The sequence below is a fragment of the Stegodyphus dumicola genome, chromosome X2 (assembly GCF_044657685.1).
Source record: "Stegodyphus dumicola isolate Sdum_Otavi_A_Nest chromosome X2, ASM4465768v1".
Classification (NCBI taxonomy): domain Eukaryota; kingdom Metazoa; phylum Arthropoda; class Arachnida; order Araneae; family Eresidae; genus Stegodyphus; species Stegodyphus dumicola.
This window is the reverse complement of record NC_140781.1, coordinates 182,748,860-182,757,716: the sequence shown is the minus strand read 5'-3', so window position 1 is coordinate 182,757,716 and position 8,857 is coordinate 182,748,860. Positions and strand designations below refer to the sequence as shown.

The window sequence follows — 8,857 nt, the reverse complement described above, 5'->3', positions numbered from 1 at the left end:
TCGCAAGATTTTTAAATGGTTGCACATAAGCAGCCGAAAACCAGACGATCGCTACGCCGCACGAAATGGTTTCGATCGGTGCTCGAGGATTGCAAATTGTCGCTACGCACGAAAAACCCGTCATATGTGACGTCACTCTTGTATCGAGATCTCATCGCCCGCAAGGAAGATACGGCCCTCGCTCTCCCGTCTGGTGTCGAGTGAGAAGGAAATCCAGACTGGTTTATCGACATCGATCTCGACCAGTGTCCAGACTAGACCCCTAAATAAAATAAAACGAAGTAAGCAAGTAAAGGAATATAGTGAAGCAAATCTTTAAACGTCATCAAAATGCAAAAATGGTATAAAAAAAAAATACGATAATGTTTCAGTGTACAATCACTTTTGTGGCGTGTTTTCTATATACCTCCTTACATTTTTCAGTTTTCGAAAAGGAAAATGAGTCAGTATTAAAAAAAATTTAGTTTTATTGAAAGCAGCATGGAGATGATACAAAAACATATTGGACTTTATATTCGAATTTAGTACAGGGCTACAGCGCCAACACTTTTGGGGTACAATAAAGTGTACCAACACTTTTGGGAGCAACTGTATTCTTTTACTTTTCGATCAGTTTCAAACCGACCATTTCCTTTCCAGTGAAATTGATTCTTTATCAAATAGTGAAACATTTGTTAATTTTAAATTGTTCTCCTGTTTGAAATTTTTGCTTCTTTCCTGTGAGCGTTAGAATTCAAATAGTATAATTTGGATAAATTTTAAAGATAGGAAATGTATGGACCTATAATTTGGAAGGAATTGAATTAAGTAGAAAATAAAATTACTATGTTAGAGTGAGAAGTCTCCGAAATTAGCTATGAGTAATAATGTCAGGAAGACTAAGAAAATGAATAGAATATATGTGCCATTTGAAAAAAATTCAACAGCATTAAAATTTCAAAACATTTTCGAAAAGTTAAATTTTTTGTTGAAATTTCACGGAGAGCTGTTTTATTTATTTTTTAAACAAAAAAATTTACTGACTATGATCAATCATTAACAAGAGTTTTATGAGATAGCTACCGAAGAATAATTGTGTAGTATTTGTGTAGCTTTTGTAAAATATTTATTTTTTTTAAATTCGTGTAGGTGTCGCGCGAAACTGCTTTCTCCGCAAAGCCCACGTGTGGTGTAAGTATCGGCATTCTTAGGCGCCCAATCGTGTGATTTGGTAATTCGGCCATTTGCTGGAGTTGGAGGTTGCTTCGTATTTGTTCCAAATATTAATTAATCAAACAAACGTAAGTACTTAGTTTGAAATACATTATAAAGTTTAATTCAGTATGTTTTTGTTATAATTAAGTAATTGATTTATATAGTATTTTGTTGGTTGTTGAATCTTTCGAAAAAAAGAAATGGCTTCTTTGGTCTGAGATGTATGCGGAATGCATGGGTGATCTTTGCCATTTCCCGTACGATGTCTCTGTTCGTTAATGTAGTATCATAATTTACTAAAAAATTTAAAAGCAGTTTTTCATAAGATCCAATCTGCTAGCAGCTGCATCTATGAGTTTAATGGTTTAAGACTTTTTTTTTTTTTTTTTCCCCACTTTCGGTTCCCCGGTAAGTAATCTACTGTTTCATAGTGATCCCACGTTATTTGATGGTGTGTCTTTATAACATGTTTTATAATTTACGGTGAAAACTTTATTGTGTTATTTTCAACGATCTTTTTAAAGTGATTAACAATTAACAAAAGTAATAAAATGTTGCAGTTTTTTCGAAGTCAAATATTTTCAGCTTTCAAAAATGAATTTCTAGGAAATCCTAAATCTGATTAGTTAAAAAAATAAGTAAAACGCAGAACAAAACAAATATTTCTTTTATTTTGCTGGTGAAGAAATAGAAATGGTAGCTAGTTGATTAAGTATCATTCGTATGCTTTGTGGGATCTTATCAGTAAGAATCAATGTTCGTGAGATTAACGATTGTTTCAAATGACCTGTTATATTTTTCTATGGATAATTTTTGGGGCCTATTTAGTAATAGCCATGTGTTGGTAAAATTCTGTAAACATCTTTCTACAAGGTATATGAAATAGAATAGTAGGAAATGATTTTCTTTGGTCCGCAATAATGCTGCTGTTACATAATTTTGAGTAGTCTTCGGAAGTGGAGAGTTTGGAAAATATTCATTTTATATCCTAATCTAGTTCTTTGTGTAAAGATCTGAACTTGTAATCCGTATTTTGTTTCTTATCAACCATGTTGTAATCTCAATTCGATCATTCATTCAGTATTCACCAACTAAACTTTCTCACTTCCCTCGAGTGTTATGAATTTTATTTTAGAATAGTTTTAATACATATAAAATTTTTTGGAAGTTTTTTAAAAATTAAATACAGTGTGTGCCTCAGCAGCATAAAATAATGCACTTAAAGCATATCATAGTGTAAATGTTAGTGCAATAATTAAATTGTGTTTCTGTTAATTTTAAATATTTTCTAATTTTACTGTTAATAAGAGAAGTATTAAAACTGATCATTTGATGTATGGAAATTAATCCTCTAGCATGTGTATGTTCTAGAATACTTTTTGTCACGTTTCCAAGTCATTTTATGAATGCATCTTGAACTGTGCCCGAGATGTTGCAGCATTACATTAAAAGAAAAAAGGCATACTGGGGGCATTTTTAGTATTATCATTAAAAAGTTTTTCTCTTGTGAGGCTTGGGAAATTTGGGGCTGAGAGTCAAATCCTTCGCTAGTTACAAGTTAATAAGTAGTTTATAGTTATAGTTTGGAAAATGTAATTCTTCAAAAAACTGTGTTAAAAAAGTCATAAGTGCTTTTACTGATGCATTTGTATTCTGCAAACATTATCAATTAAAAAATTGTTTCTGATTTCAAAAACTGCAAATTAGGTAGGTGTGCATAGATAGAAAAATATTTTGATTTCATTTCAGGCATTTGATGCTATTTTAAAAGATTTTGAATGCTTGTTCTAAATGAATCCTTTGCTATGCTTTCTGTATGCTAGCTTCACATGATGCTTTAAAATAGATGTTGCGATGTGTCTTCAGAGTGTAGGAACATAGCTATATTTCTAAACATAGCTTGTTATAAATCACATCAATTTGAATTTTGGTTACTCTTATATTTTTGAACTGTTGGTTTTTACTTATCAAAGTTTAGTTTTATGTGCTATGATCCGTTACAAAATTAAAAAAAAAAATTGTTCATCATTAGCTAAGTATTGTTGATCTTCAGAGAACCTGCCCTATATTAATGTTTATAATTGTGCTGTAACCAGGATTATATTTACCACATGTAGATGACCAGGAAAAAATCTGCATGATAAAACCCCTAGCTTTTTATTAAATAAAAGCTTTTTATTGCTCACAGGATAAACACCTGTGCTAATATATAAATATGGTACGCTGAACAAGATAATTTTCCCAGTATTTTCTGTTTATATAAAGCAGATTTTTATTGCTAAGTTTTTGTCACATTCTGTATTTCAAAATGGAAATACATAAGTTATGTGTTTTATTTCAACAAGCTTAAGAAATTTATTAATTTTAAAATTTATTCCAAAGATTAACCTAACTTGCTTCTTAGAGAACTTGTTGGCAGTTCTACAGTGTTCCTTAGCAGCATTTCAGTTTTTGCTAGCCAAGGCATCGACAGCTGTAGTCAGAAAAAAGTTTTTCTAGTCTGAAATAGGTTTTGAGATTTTAAAAATTATTATTGAAAAACAGAATGAAATGAATGGTATTGCCAAAAAATATACTGTACTCTTCCATTATTCATTGAACCCTCTCCCTAAGTCTCCAGCATTGGCGGCTTTTCGACTCTGGTGAATTTTTACCTAACCTAGCATGTGGAAAAACTGTAGCCATCTTGAAAAAATGTTGCAGTGTTGACTATTACATTAAACAACAATGACGTAACAAAGCTGAAAACTCGAGGAGCATGAATAAAGAAGCACTAAAAATGAGAACAAACATCCATAACAAAACACTTTAAATTACATGAAATGGTAACAAATTAACACAATTAAAAATGGTACTATTCTGTTTTGAGGACCATAAAGAAATTGCAGCAAAAATGTATGCGCAAAAGCGCCAAATCTAGCAAACGCACACATTAAACAGTGCGCCATTTCTAGCGTATGCGTTGATTTCAGATTGCGTAAGTTTATATAGTTCTATATTTCTTAAGACGACGTTGAAATACTAGTTTAATTTTTAAATTCTTTTTTGATATCCTATGGATTTAACAATTTGGGAATTGCCCATGACGAAAAGTGTGCAATAGAATTTTAGGTAAAGTGCAGAATGACCCACTGCTTGACGGGTTTTTAAGAATTGCACATACTTGCGATCCATGTACACATCGACCTATTTTCACTTAAAAAAAAAAAAACCCCAGAATTGTACAAAAATGGCACTGTGCACACCCTTGACTTTATCTATGTACACATCACCCCATTTTCACTTAAAAAGTAAAAGAAAATTGACAAAAATCCAATTGTTTATCTTTGTAAAAAGCGGCAAACAAATGCGTGGGAAATTCACTTTGCCGAGAATTTTTTCAAACAAGAATGGCTAATCTTTAGAATATGGTAACAGGTAGTTTGGTCCCATTTTGGTAAGGCGATAAAGGTTACTAGCTAGGACTTTAGCAATAATCTGAGATTTACGCAGTTTGAATCGCAGATTATTTTGTCTCAGAGGAATGAGAGATCATGAGACATGTGATGTGACATTTTCTGGAAAATTCTGATTGTCATTTTAGCTAATAAGCACAACTTCGCTGCTAAAGTGCAGAATCGCCAACTTATTTGTTTGGCTCTTTTTACAAAAGTAAGTAGAATCGGATTTTTGTCAATTTTCTTTAACTTTTTAAGTGAAAATAGGTCAATGTGTACATAGATAAAGTCAAGAGTGTGCACAATGCCATTTTTGTGCAATTCTGGGGTTTTTTTTTAAGTGAAAATAGGTCGACGTGTATGTGGATACCGTGTATTTGCAATTCTTAAAAACGCGGCAAGCAGCTTTCGATTCTGCACTTTGTCCCAATTTCGCACTTAATCTTCGCCATGATTAAGCATTTTTGTTCCATAAAAGTTCTAGTATAAGCGTAATTCGGCTAGCAGATTGTTGGATAAAATGTTGAGTAAAAAAAAAGAAAAATGCCTTTACTTTGTGAAAACAAAATGGCGTCCAAAACAAAACTAGCAGGGTTCGTCGCCAAATTTGCGCAAAAAAATCATCAAGTTACCATAATGTAAAGATTCACCAAAGGAATAAAAATTATAAAAAATTATGTTTGAACAATCGAGATGAAATTAAACGATAACTCGGTAGCGAAATAGCTATGCGGGCATCCATTCAGTTATGTTTAGCAATTTTTATATAAATTATAATAATGATCTGAAATAGTTTACTCTTATGCTTCCATTGTCATGTTTAGCCTTTTTCATATAAATTATAATAATAAAAAGTATTATATGAAATTAACTTTTCATCTAAATTAAAACATCAATCTTAGTTATTTACTATTATACTTCCTTTCTTGCGTTAGGATTGCCACAATTATTTCTGGCAGCACTGGCAACAATAGTTTGGCAATTTTTTACGGCCCTCAAAACCGAATAGTACCTTAAAAACCATATAAACATCTATAGTAAAGCACTTCCTTTTCTCCTGGTATTTTGTCTATGGCACAGGAATGTTTTAACTTAAAAAAGGCTGGGAATTGCTGAAGTCTTGACGTTAGTTTTTGTTCAGTGATTCTTGTCAGACTTAGGTGGATTATACACTATACCAAATATATTTTTAAATTTTAATGTTACATTCGTAGAAGTTACTAATATTCTATTGAAATAAAATCTTATGTTTATAATTCAGCTCAGGGTATTAAATAAAAACAAAAATAAGATATACTATTGCCAAATGTGATTGCTTGAAAATTAGTTTTTTATTCTTTTTAATTTTAAAGCTTTAATCTGTGCAGTGGTAGATAAAGAATTCGTGCACTTGATAGAATTGCTATGACATATGGAAAACCTTTTATTAGATTACCATGGCACTTTTTTGCCATTTTGTCAGGATCTAAATTTTTTGCTGGTTGTCTATAGTATTTACCCTATTTATATAATTTGACATGAATGTCACTGGAAACCTCGAATGTAATCATTTACAAAATTTAAGAATTCTTGAGTCTACTTTATAGGTTGTTGTTTTCATTTAATATTTGAAGTTTATCAAATGGCCACCACTTCTGGGCTTAGTATTGGCCAATGCTGTTATAGGCAAGTGCCTGCAAGAGGGGGAAAAAGTTTTATCACGTAAGTGTTTTGTCGTTAAGTTGCTTTTGGCTATTCATCATTCGCAGTACAATAGTTGGTGAACCCTCTGCAGTTTCATTTATTCCCACGTAGAGTGAAGGAATTGGTTAAAGTTCTTGTCCGATTGGTTTAACCCTATTTTAAGCCTAGAAAAAAGCAGGTTATTGCGTTGTGCTTTTACCTGTATTTGCTTTTATGCACCTACCCTTAGATGGTTGATCAATGGTAGTGAACCTGTAGTCTTTAACAGGAATTTATTTAATAGAAATGTTATTTAATAGAAAATAAGAGTAATAAAATTTTGTCTGTAATTGTAGTAAAAGCCGTTTTTCATGCCTTTCATATATTTTTTAATTGTATTATCTCAAGAATTAGCTTAAATTTAAGATATTTTATATGTGTTCTGCTGAAAAATAAAAAAATTCTGAAGGTGATTGGAAAATTTTTGTAACCATTTTTAAGTGATAATGCGTAAGTTAGATTTAACCCTTTCAGGACAGCGTGCGTTTGTTTAAGACGTTCCCATGGAACGGAGGGAAGTTGAAAGGAATCTTACAGGATGGGGCGGTTTGCATCACTAAATCTAACTTCAGAGGGGGAAAAGTGAAAAAAAAGTCCCTAATATCATAATTTTTGGTGCATTTTAGATTATTACTTAAGCTGTCATACATTAAAATTAGCATATAATAATCGCTAGTCTACATAAAAACATTTAAAAAATTGCTTACCTTGCAAAATAATATTCAGAAGCGCTATTCAAATTATTCCGAAGTTTTAATAAGCAATATTCATTAATAAACATTAAAATCAATAAAAAATTCATTAAAGACTATTTACAAGAAGTAGCAAAATATAAATGACTGGTATAATCTTGAAGCACAGAGAAACGCCAAGTCCTGCATAGCCTAATCTGCAAGCATGTCTTTTCCCCCTTGTTTTAGCCCTGTTTCTAACCAAATTGTGCAGCTTTCATTTTTTGTTTTGTTTTGTTTTTGTTTATATGGTGGATAGGAAAATGCCCACGAGACAATCGTATAGATGCTGGTGCAGATCTGACTGTAAACTGGGTTAATCTTTACAATATGGTAACTGGTAGTTTGGCGACATTTTGGAGGCGATAAAGGTTACTACCTGGCACTTTGGTAATAATGTGAGCAGTACTCAGTTCCGATTATGCATTATTTCGTGTGAGGGAAATGAGAGATCATGGGATATGTCATGTGATATTAATGGACGAATTACGGTTCTTTAATCGGAAAAGGGGGGAAATCGGGAAAAAATCTGGAAATTTTGTATTTGGCTTTATTCTGTGTTGTGTGAAACAGTGTTCGTGAATTTTTGGATCCCATGGCCGTAACTAAAGTGAATTCGAAATGGGTATTTATGTATGTATTAATTTAATGTATGTGCTCATTTATATTTTAAGTAGTGTTTTTGAATTTAATTATATTTTAATTAAATGATAGTTATTTTGTGAATTTTATGTTTGTAGGAATTTGGTATACGTTTAAGTTGAAGTAAACGTGCATGGAAATAATTTAAATATTTGATACTAAGTATTTGTAATGCTTGCGGTATGAATTCGTTGGTGACATGTATAATGTAATAGATGATTTAGAGGTAAAAGGTTTTGGATATTTTATTTTATATGTGGAAATGTTCATATTTGGAAAGGGTAAATACTTTTTCGCGATCAGGTAATTTCATATATGTTCTTTTTACCGGGTTTAAAGATTGAGAAAATTGTCATGTATTTTCGTGAAATTTTTCTAATTTATGAGAAAAAAGCAGTGTACATGGATATAGTGAAGAGTGTGCGCAATGCCATTTTTGTGTAATTCTGGGATTTTTTTTAAGTAAAAATAAGTCGTCGTGTACATGGTTTATGTGTATGTGTGATTTTGAAAAATGCGTAAGGAGTATGGTATTGTGCACTTTTTACCAATTTTGCAGTGCATATTTGTCATGATTTAGTAGTTTTGTTAGATAAAATTTCTAGCATAAGTGTAATTCGGCTAGTAGATTGTTGGAAGAAGTGTTGGTACTTTTCAGTTTTGTTGGCGCAAATGATAAAGTCGCCAATAATGGTACAACTGAAGCCAAACGGAATACCTTCGCTGGCAAACTTTTACGCTTCATTTTCAAAACAAGTTGCAGCCATTCTTTCAATACTGGCATACAATTACATAGAATTTTTACAAGATGGTTCAATTTTATGCCCTAAGGCTATTCCCGGTAATTAAGTCAATTAGGATGCAATCACACCGCTCATCGGAAGGAGGAAATATAGAAAAGGCAAATTCAAGGGTTAAATTCATCCATTCTAATGAGAATGCACTAGCGAAGTAAAGCACTGCGGTTTTACATAATTTCTGAGTAAGCTATTCGTACGAATTGAAATAATTCTTGTATTTAAACTAAGTTGTATTCCAAACCAAGATTTAACTTGAAATTAATGTAAATCATTAATGGTAGAATTAGATTTTTGTAGCGTAGTTTACGTGAGATGAGATCACTTGGGGGGT

The 8,857-nt window shown here is 31.8% G+C and overlaps 1 protein-coding gene across 2 annotated transcripts in view; it reads left to right on the top strand.

Annotated features, from left to right (window-relative positions):
- The first annotated feature begins 1,128 nt into the window (after positions 1-1,128).
- Positions 1,129-8,857, top strand: part of LOC118191573 (uncharacterized) — a 46,754-nt gene continuing 39,025 nt past the window's right edge. For both annotated transcript variants that reach the window (XM_035362392.2, XM_035362383.2), the window contains exon 1: positions 1,129-1,280. The gene's annotated coding sequence lies outside the window, so the exon portion shown is untranslated. The remainder of the gene's footprint in view (positions 1,281-8,857) is intronic.